The sequence below is a fragment of the Pteropus alecto genome, unplaced genomic scaffold (assembly GCF_000325575.1).
Source record: "Pteropus alecto unplaced genomic scaffold, ASM32557v1 scaffold76, whole genome shotgun sequence".
Classification (NCBI taxonomy): domain Eukaryota; kingdom Metazoa; phylum Chordata; class Mammalia; order Chiroptera; family Pteropodidae; genus Pteropus; species Pteropus alecto.
This window is the reverse complement of record NW_006443138.1, coordinates 9,961,232-9,969,076: the sequence shown is the minus strand read 5'-3', so window position 1 is coordinate 9,969,076 and position 7,845 is coordinate 9,961,232. Positions and strand designations below refer to the sequence as shown.

Sequence of the window (7,845 nt, the reverse complement as noted above, 5' to 3'; positions counted from 1 at the left end):
GAGTTGGCAGATGGGTAAAAAAATCAGTTATTAATACTATTAGAGAATTTAAATTGTTATTTCATGATCTGGAACCACCAACAGAAAAAAAAGTGAGAATATAACATAATATAGCCAATATTTATATATTGGCAAGTATAGAAATTTAGATGTATGATTTTTAACAAAATATACTGTTTAGGTATATAAAAATTTTTCTAATTTCTTAATTTAATGTTAATTTATGTAGAAAATTTAGATAATTTACTCAAAGAGTACCCATTGGGAAGAAATCTTTTCTAACTTTAAGTTCTCTAAATTAATTAATTGCATGTGTATTCATTAGGTTAAAGGATCTGCTAATCCTTTGGATACTGATAAACTATTGAAGATTACATAAAAAGTATTCAAAATTAACTGAAATAATTACTGTACTTTAAAAAAGATATGGACAAATGTTGAAAGTCTTAAACAAAGCAGAACAAATCAAATAATGAACTCTTGAAAATATCTGTGATAAATTTTGTCTGTGATTTCTTCAACAAGGTATCTAGAAAAGAGATTTATTCATTTTGCTTGCCTTGTATAAAAACTAGCAGCCATGTGGTTTTGAAAGGTCTGCATTTTTCTTCTTGTGTAAGTATTCACATCTAATCTTTTTACACATATTTGTGAACAGACTGGTTTATCTACACATAAATAATAAGGAGCACTGTATATGTTACATATTGATGTTTGCATCACATATGTGGAATTACTTTGCTTATCAAGCTAAGATCTATGTTTACTTTTTACTGATGTTATCACTAATAATTTTTTAATTTTAAATTAAGCACATAGTGATATTAAAACCCATTGTCATCATAATTCAGACCCATCTACCATAGAATTTTGGACAATATTTATTAACTCATGTGACAGTGATTCACTGTGCTTACCATACATTTCGAGACTATAAATACTATCATTAAAACCCAATAATGCTTAGAAATCTGAGCTTATAAACCAGTGAAATAACATTAAAAGTACATAAAATACAATATAAACTTTAGGTAAAAAATACTATGAGATTCATTTGTGATTTCTTTTGTTACATACAAGTTTTTATAGAGATATTATGTTAGTTCCAAACTCTCTCAAAATCTACTAGTGCCAAGGATAGTTGCATTACAAATATCAAACAATAGAATCCATTATAACAGTATTTAAATTGATCTTGATTTGAGTACCGCGTCTCACATCTAACATTGGATAAATTACACAATCTTTTTTCCTCAATGATAAGACATGAAATTATTTCTTGCTGTAATCTCTCTCATAAGGCTGTGATAAATATAAATGCCTAAAGAACTATAAATATGACAAATTTTATTGGCTTTGTAAGAAACCCACAAATTTTAGGAAGCAGTCTCTGCTATACATATAATGATTCTCAATGATAATCATATTATAGCCATTGGAGAAAGAACCAGAAGCAATAAAATCAATTTCTCTATGTCTCTTCCAAAACTCAAGTTGAAAAACAAATGACCAAGATGATGGACAAGCTTTGCCTTTATTTTTCTCTCCATTTTACTTTAATCTTTATCTCTTGGAGGATAGTTGCTATTTGAGACATGAAACAGAATGTTTTATTTCTAATCATCTTTCCAAATTCTAGTACATTCTCATTAGAAATCATGTGGCACTAAAATCCTGGCAAAAAAAGAAAAAAAGAAAAGAAAGACAACAAAACACTGAAAGAAAAAAATCTATCACCTAAGCTACAATAAAAAGAACGTAAACTCCATGAGGTCAGAGATGTTTAAATGTTTCACTTATGTCTGCAATCACTAGAATGTAAAAAAGGTTGGCATACAGTAAAATGGAAAAATATTATTTGTTGCATAAATGAATCACTTCTTTGTATTTGAATTATATTTAGGGAGTATCTAGAATAGGAATGATAGAGACAGAAAATATATATTAGAATTATAAAGAGTTAAGAGGAGGAGAGAATGGGAGTTATTGCTTAATTGGTACAGTTTCCAGGTGGTGTCATAAAAAAGTTTTGGAGATTGATAGTGGTATTAGTTGTATAACATTGTGAGTATGATTAGTGTCATGGAATTATAAATGTAAAAATGAGTAAAATGGCAAATTTTATTATATATTTTACTATAATAAAACTCTTTTTCAAAATTATACCTATTCAGAAAAATTCACCAATTTTAAAATAAGCAGATAAAATTATTCAACAGACCCAAGAAAACGTAAACATTTGTGATCCCATAATATCTATATTTTAAAATACACTATTAGTAATATTTGTTTTTCAAGTAAAATTTATGTAATGTAAAATAAACAGATCTTAAATGGAAAATTGATTTTTGATAAATATATGCATTCATAAAACCATCATCTCTGCCAAGATATAAAACATTATCACAGCCTCAGAAAAGTTCCCTCTTCCAAGGGTGTGCTAAAGACAGCTTCTAAAAACTTTCAAGTAGTGATTGATAAATTTTCAGGTATTTTTTTGAGCTAGTTATTAAACATGGGCATTATTAAAAAATAAATTATATGAACTAGCAACTAATAAATTGTATTAAAAACAGTTAATATATCATTTAAAAAGATCTTAAATATTTTACATTTTATAGTTATTTTGTGCTTGAGATTATTTTTCTGACTACTGCTTCTGTATGGTAGAAATACTATATTGTGTGTTGCTGTACATTTTTTATCGTGCCCAATGACTTTATGATGATAGCTTGAACTATGCAAGCTTGGTATTCACAAAATAGAAATCCAATTTTAAAATTTAGAACTTTCCTTCCACAGAAGGTTTCTTTAACATATTCCTGCACATTACTGCTCACCGATCTAACTATCTGCTGCCTCACTGTTTTTCATTTCTAAACCATTTAGCTTAATTTTATCCATTCTTGAATTTCACATTGGTTATGATGTTCTGTTTTGCAGCTGGCTTCTCACATTCAACATATTTTTTGAGATTTTGTCCATATTTCTGCATATATCAGTAGCTTATTTTTTTTTTTTTAATTGCTGGGTAGTGTCCCATAGTAGGAATATGCTACACTTTGTTTATCTAGGCTTCTTATGACAATATTTGTTATTTGTAATTTGGGGTTATTTTTAATTAAGATGCTACAAAGATTCTTGTATGGTCTTTGGTAGATATATTTTTTCTTATTTCTCTTAAATAAACATCTAAAAGTAGAATTGATGAATTATAGATAGGGATATATTTAACTTTTTAAGAAACTGTCAGTTTTGCAAAGGTGTGTACTATTTCACATACCCACCAGCAATGTATGAGTTCCAAAGGCTCTATTTCTTCACTAACATTTAATGTCAATTTTTCAAGTTTTAATAATTCTAGAGGGTTCAAAATAAACTCATTGTACTTTTCATTTGATAATTAACAATGTTGAACATCTTTTCATGTGCTTATTAGCCATCTGTTTATCTTCATTTGTGAAGTGTCTATTCAGGTGTGTTGCCTAATTATTTTTAAATTAAGTTGTATTTTTTTTATTTCTTTGTGTAAGTTCTTTATATTGTTTGTTTGATTCCTTTATCAAATGCATGTATTGTAAGTACCTACTCTGTAGTTTTTTTTTAAAGGTGTATTTTGATGAGTGAAAGTCCTAATTATGAGGAATTCCATTTTTTGTATAATGTGCCTGTATTTTATTTCATAGTATGTTTTGGTTCTCTCTGTGAAATCCTCTCATAACCTATGGTTGTTAAGATAATACTTCTATGTTTTCCTCTAAAAGCTTTCTTGTTTTAACATTTACACAAGTGTACATCCCATCTTATATAAATTTTTGCATAAAACTTGATGTAGGCGTTGAGGTTATTTGTTTTTAATGTGGCTATCCAGCAATCTAAAAACACTTTTAAAAATATTCTTTCTTTATTGAATTGGCTTGGTGTCTTCGTCAAAGATTAATTGAACTTATATATGTGCCTGTATCTTTCATTTGTTCCATTAATTTTTTTTTCATCTATACTGTCTTGATCACTGTTACTTCTTAGTAAAGGATTTTAAGATTAGAAATCATGTGGACTGATACTTTAAACATTTTTACTCAAAATTATTTTTGCCTATTCATTTTAAATATCCACATACATTTTAGTCTCAGCTCATCAATTATTACAAAAATTATTATGAATTTTAACTTGAAATGAATTTTAATCTTTTTTAGATCAATTGAAATCTTAGCAACATTAAGTTGCTAAATTGATGAATATAATATATCTCTCATTTCTTTAGGTCATCTTTAATTTTTTGTAGCAATCCTTTATACTTTACTATGTAGAAGTTTTATATAATTTTTGCTTAATTTGTTCATTTATTTATTATAAATTTTGATATATCTGTTAATGGGTTTAATTTTTTTTCTAATTGCTGGCAATACATAAAAATATACTTAATTTTAATATATTGAATTGTGGTCTTGCTAAACTCACTGATTAGTTCGAGCAGTAAATCTTTAAATTCCTTTTGATTGCTTGTATAAGCAATTGTGTCATCTGAGAATAAAGGACATTTACTTCTTCCTTTTCATTCTTTATGTGTACTATTTCTTTTTTCCCCTTTTTGCACTGATTAGGACTTTTAATACCATACTGAAGAAAAATGGTGAAAGTAGATTTCTTTTCCTTATTTGGAAGACTTAATGAAAGGTTGTTCAATATTTAACTTTATGATGCTCTTCATTTTAGTGAAGAACTTGCTTTCTATTCAGTTTACTGAGAGTTTTTGTTATGAATCAAGATGAACATATCTTTTTTTCTTTACGAAATTTTCTTTGTTAGAAGCTGATTTGCCTCGATTGAGTCTTGAATGTTGAACACTGCATTTTTGAGCTAATCTCCACTTGGCTAGGATGTATTATTATTTATAATGCTACAATCAATTTGCAAAGATTTTGTTAAGAATTTCTCTGTCTTTGTTCCTGTGGGTAACATCTTTGTCAGGTTTTGTCAGGTTTTGATTTTGCTGTTATTCTTCCCTCTTAAAATGAATTGTGAAGTTTTTTTATTCTCCTCTTATTTGGAAGATGTTTGTATATGATTGATTTAATTTCTTATTTAAAGGTTTAATAGAATTCACCAGTGAAACTATGGTCTAGATTTTTATTTTTGAGAGGTTTTTGATGATGTATTTAATAGATACAGAGATATTTAGACTTTTTATTTCTTTCTGTGTAAATTTTGATGTATCTTTTATAGAATATAAATGTCATCAATTTCATTCATATAAAGTTATTTATAATATTACTTTAATATTCTTTTAAATTCTTTAGGCTATATAATATATTTCATATTTCATTTTTGATTACAATATTTTTTGGAATTTACTTCTTTTTTTCTTCATCAATTACACTACTGGTTTATTAATTTTATTATATTTGTCAAAGCTAAATTTTGAATTTGTTAACTGTCTATTTTTTGTTTTCCATCATACTCATTTTTGCTTTCATTTTTATTATTCCAGTCCATTTACAAACATTAATATGCTTATCTTTAGCTTTTAAGGTAGAAAATTGGATCTTATAGTTAGATGTGGTTTAATAGAGGTATGTATATATGTAAGCCTATACATTTCTCCCTAAACACTGTTTTAGCTATACGCCACACATTTTTATATGCTATTTTATCATTATCAATTAGAAATATTTTTTAATTTCTCTTGCTATTTAAATCTTTTTTTGCACTCATTATTTATTTAGAAGTATTTTGTTTTATTTCCAAATATTTATGGAATTTCAAGATACATGTTGACATTAATTTATAATTTATTATATTATAATCAGAAAATATGTTTTGTAATACTTTAATCTTTTGAGTTCTTTGAAATTATTTTTAATGAACAAGCATTGTTATGGATAATATTCTATAAATGCTGACTATTAGATAAAGTTGGTTGATACTGTTGTCACTAATTTTTTGTCTTGATATTCTATCAATTACCAGAGAGGATATAATTATCAATGTATTATTTAGTTGAATATCTGTATATCTAACTTTCTTCAGATTTTGCTTTATGTGTTTTAAAGCTTTGTTAAGCAAAAACAAAGAAAATTCAGCCTTTATTCATAACATCTTTCTGTTTGCAATGTTATTTTTTTCTCATTTCTGTAAAGATTTCTTGTTATTTTTCTGTTTCAGCTGTTTTAATCAGTTTAGCTCTTTAAAAAATGTACCTTACTTGGGTTTTGCAGATATTTTTATAATTGTAATTTAATATTTTTTATCACATTTGGTAAAAGCTGTCCAAATTCTTCCACTCTTCTTTTCTCAATTCTACATTAGAACATTTAATATTATTCCCCAAGTCACTGAAATTCCCTTCATTTTTTAAGTCATTTTTTTCTAGATCTTGACATTATGTAGTTCCTATTAATTAATCTTCAAAATCAACCCATTTTCCTGCCTTCTCTTATTTCTGCTATTAAGCCTATTCAGTAATTTTATTTATCAAGTCAGATAACTGTCTATGCAATTTTCAATTCTAGAATTTCTACTGGGTTTACTGCTGTTGATTTTTTTCAATTAAATTCAGTTCATTTAACCAAGTTTTAATTTAAGTCCTTGAACATATTTTTTACAATTTTTTTTAAGACATTGTCTGCTATTTCTATATCTTGGTTATCCCTTAGATGTTTCTAGTGTCTTTTTTTTTTTTTTTCCCTGAACAATTGGTCACAATACATTACTTATCAACATAATTTAAAAATATCTTTTTATATTGAACATTGTAAATAACACTTGTTCCTAGATTCTATTATCTTCTGATGAAGATTCATTTTTTGCTTAAGCATTTAGTTAAGCTACTGGCAATTCATCTTAAGGTGGAGGTTTAGTTTTATACTTTATTAGGGCAGATTCTTATAAAACTCAAGTTTTTTAATAAGCACCTCTAACTTGACAGGACTTAAACTCCAAACTCTGTCCCCCTCCTTTGAGCAGGAGCTGAAATCTCTTCTTAGACTTTTTATCCTCCAATTTTTATTTTATTTTGCTATTTTCCACTTGGGTCTTTTGAATGTCCCACATGCATGTGCATTTCAGAGGTAAGCTGTCACTAAAGGAATTTATAGATACATTTGCAGGCAGGCTCTGCTTTGACTTCATCCTTTCTGAGATTCATTTCAATTTCCAGCGACTCTGGTTGCCTAAAATTCTGTCTTATGAATCCCTAAGGTTATCACTGCAACTTTTTGCTGGAGTTGTAGCCTCTATACTCACATTGGACTGGGGGGCAAGATACTTATACTTGGATCTCATGCAGTTAACTTACATTGTGAAGGATCGAATCCTCTGAAGTCTCCTCCTGATTTGAATAGCTCTCTAGTGACTTTTTTTTTTCCTTTTTTTTTAGGCGAGGCAATCCTTGGTTGACCTCACAGATTGCACGGACCTTGTCAGCTTATAATCCCTTATTTTTTTTATTTTTTATGCCTACAGCACCTGGTCTTCCTAGGTGATCTCCCATCCAAGTACTAACCAGGCCTGACCCTGCTTAGCTTCCGAGAACAGATGGGATCAGGCTTGTTCAGGATGGCATGGCCATAGACCAGTGACTTTTTAAATTGTTTCCCCTACTACCAGAGTTTATAATTATCTTTGAGCTGGTTATTTCAATAGATATTCTGACATTTTTGGAGCTAGAATTCACCAATTAATTTAAAAGGACAGTATATAGGCATTGCTATATCATTCACTTACCACATTTCCAATTCAGATTTTTGCCAGACATTTCGACTTTGATAAACCATATAAAACATATATTAAGAATGAAATTTCAAGAAAATATTAAAAAATAGTTTAGCAGTTATGCATTCAATT

The 7,845-nt window shown here is 27.9% G+C and overlaps 1 pseudogene; it reads right to left on the bottom strand.

Annotated features, from left to right (window-relative positions):
• Positions 1–7,455: 7,455 nt before the first annotated feature.
• LOC112472315 lies at positions 7,456–7,574 on the bottom strand (annotated as a pseudogene).
• Positions 7,575–7,845: the final 271 nt, after the last annotated feature.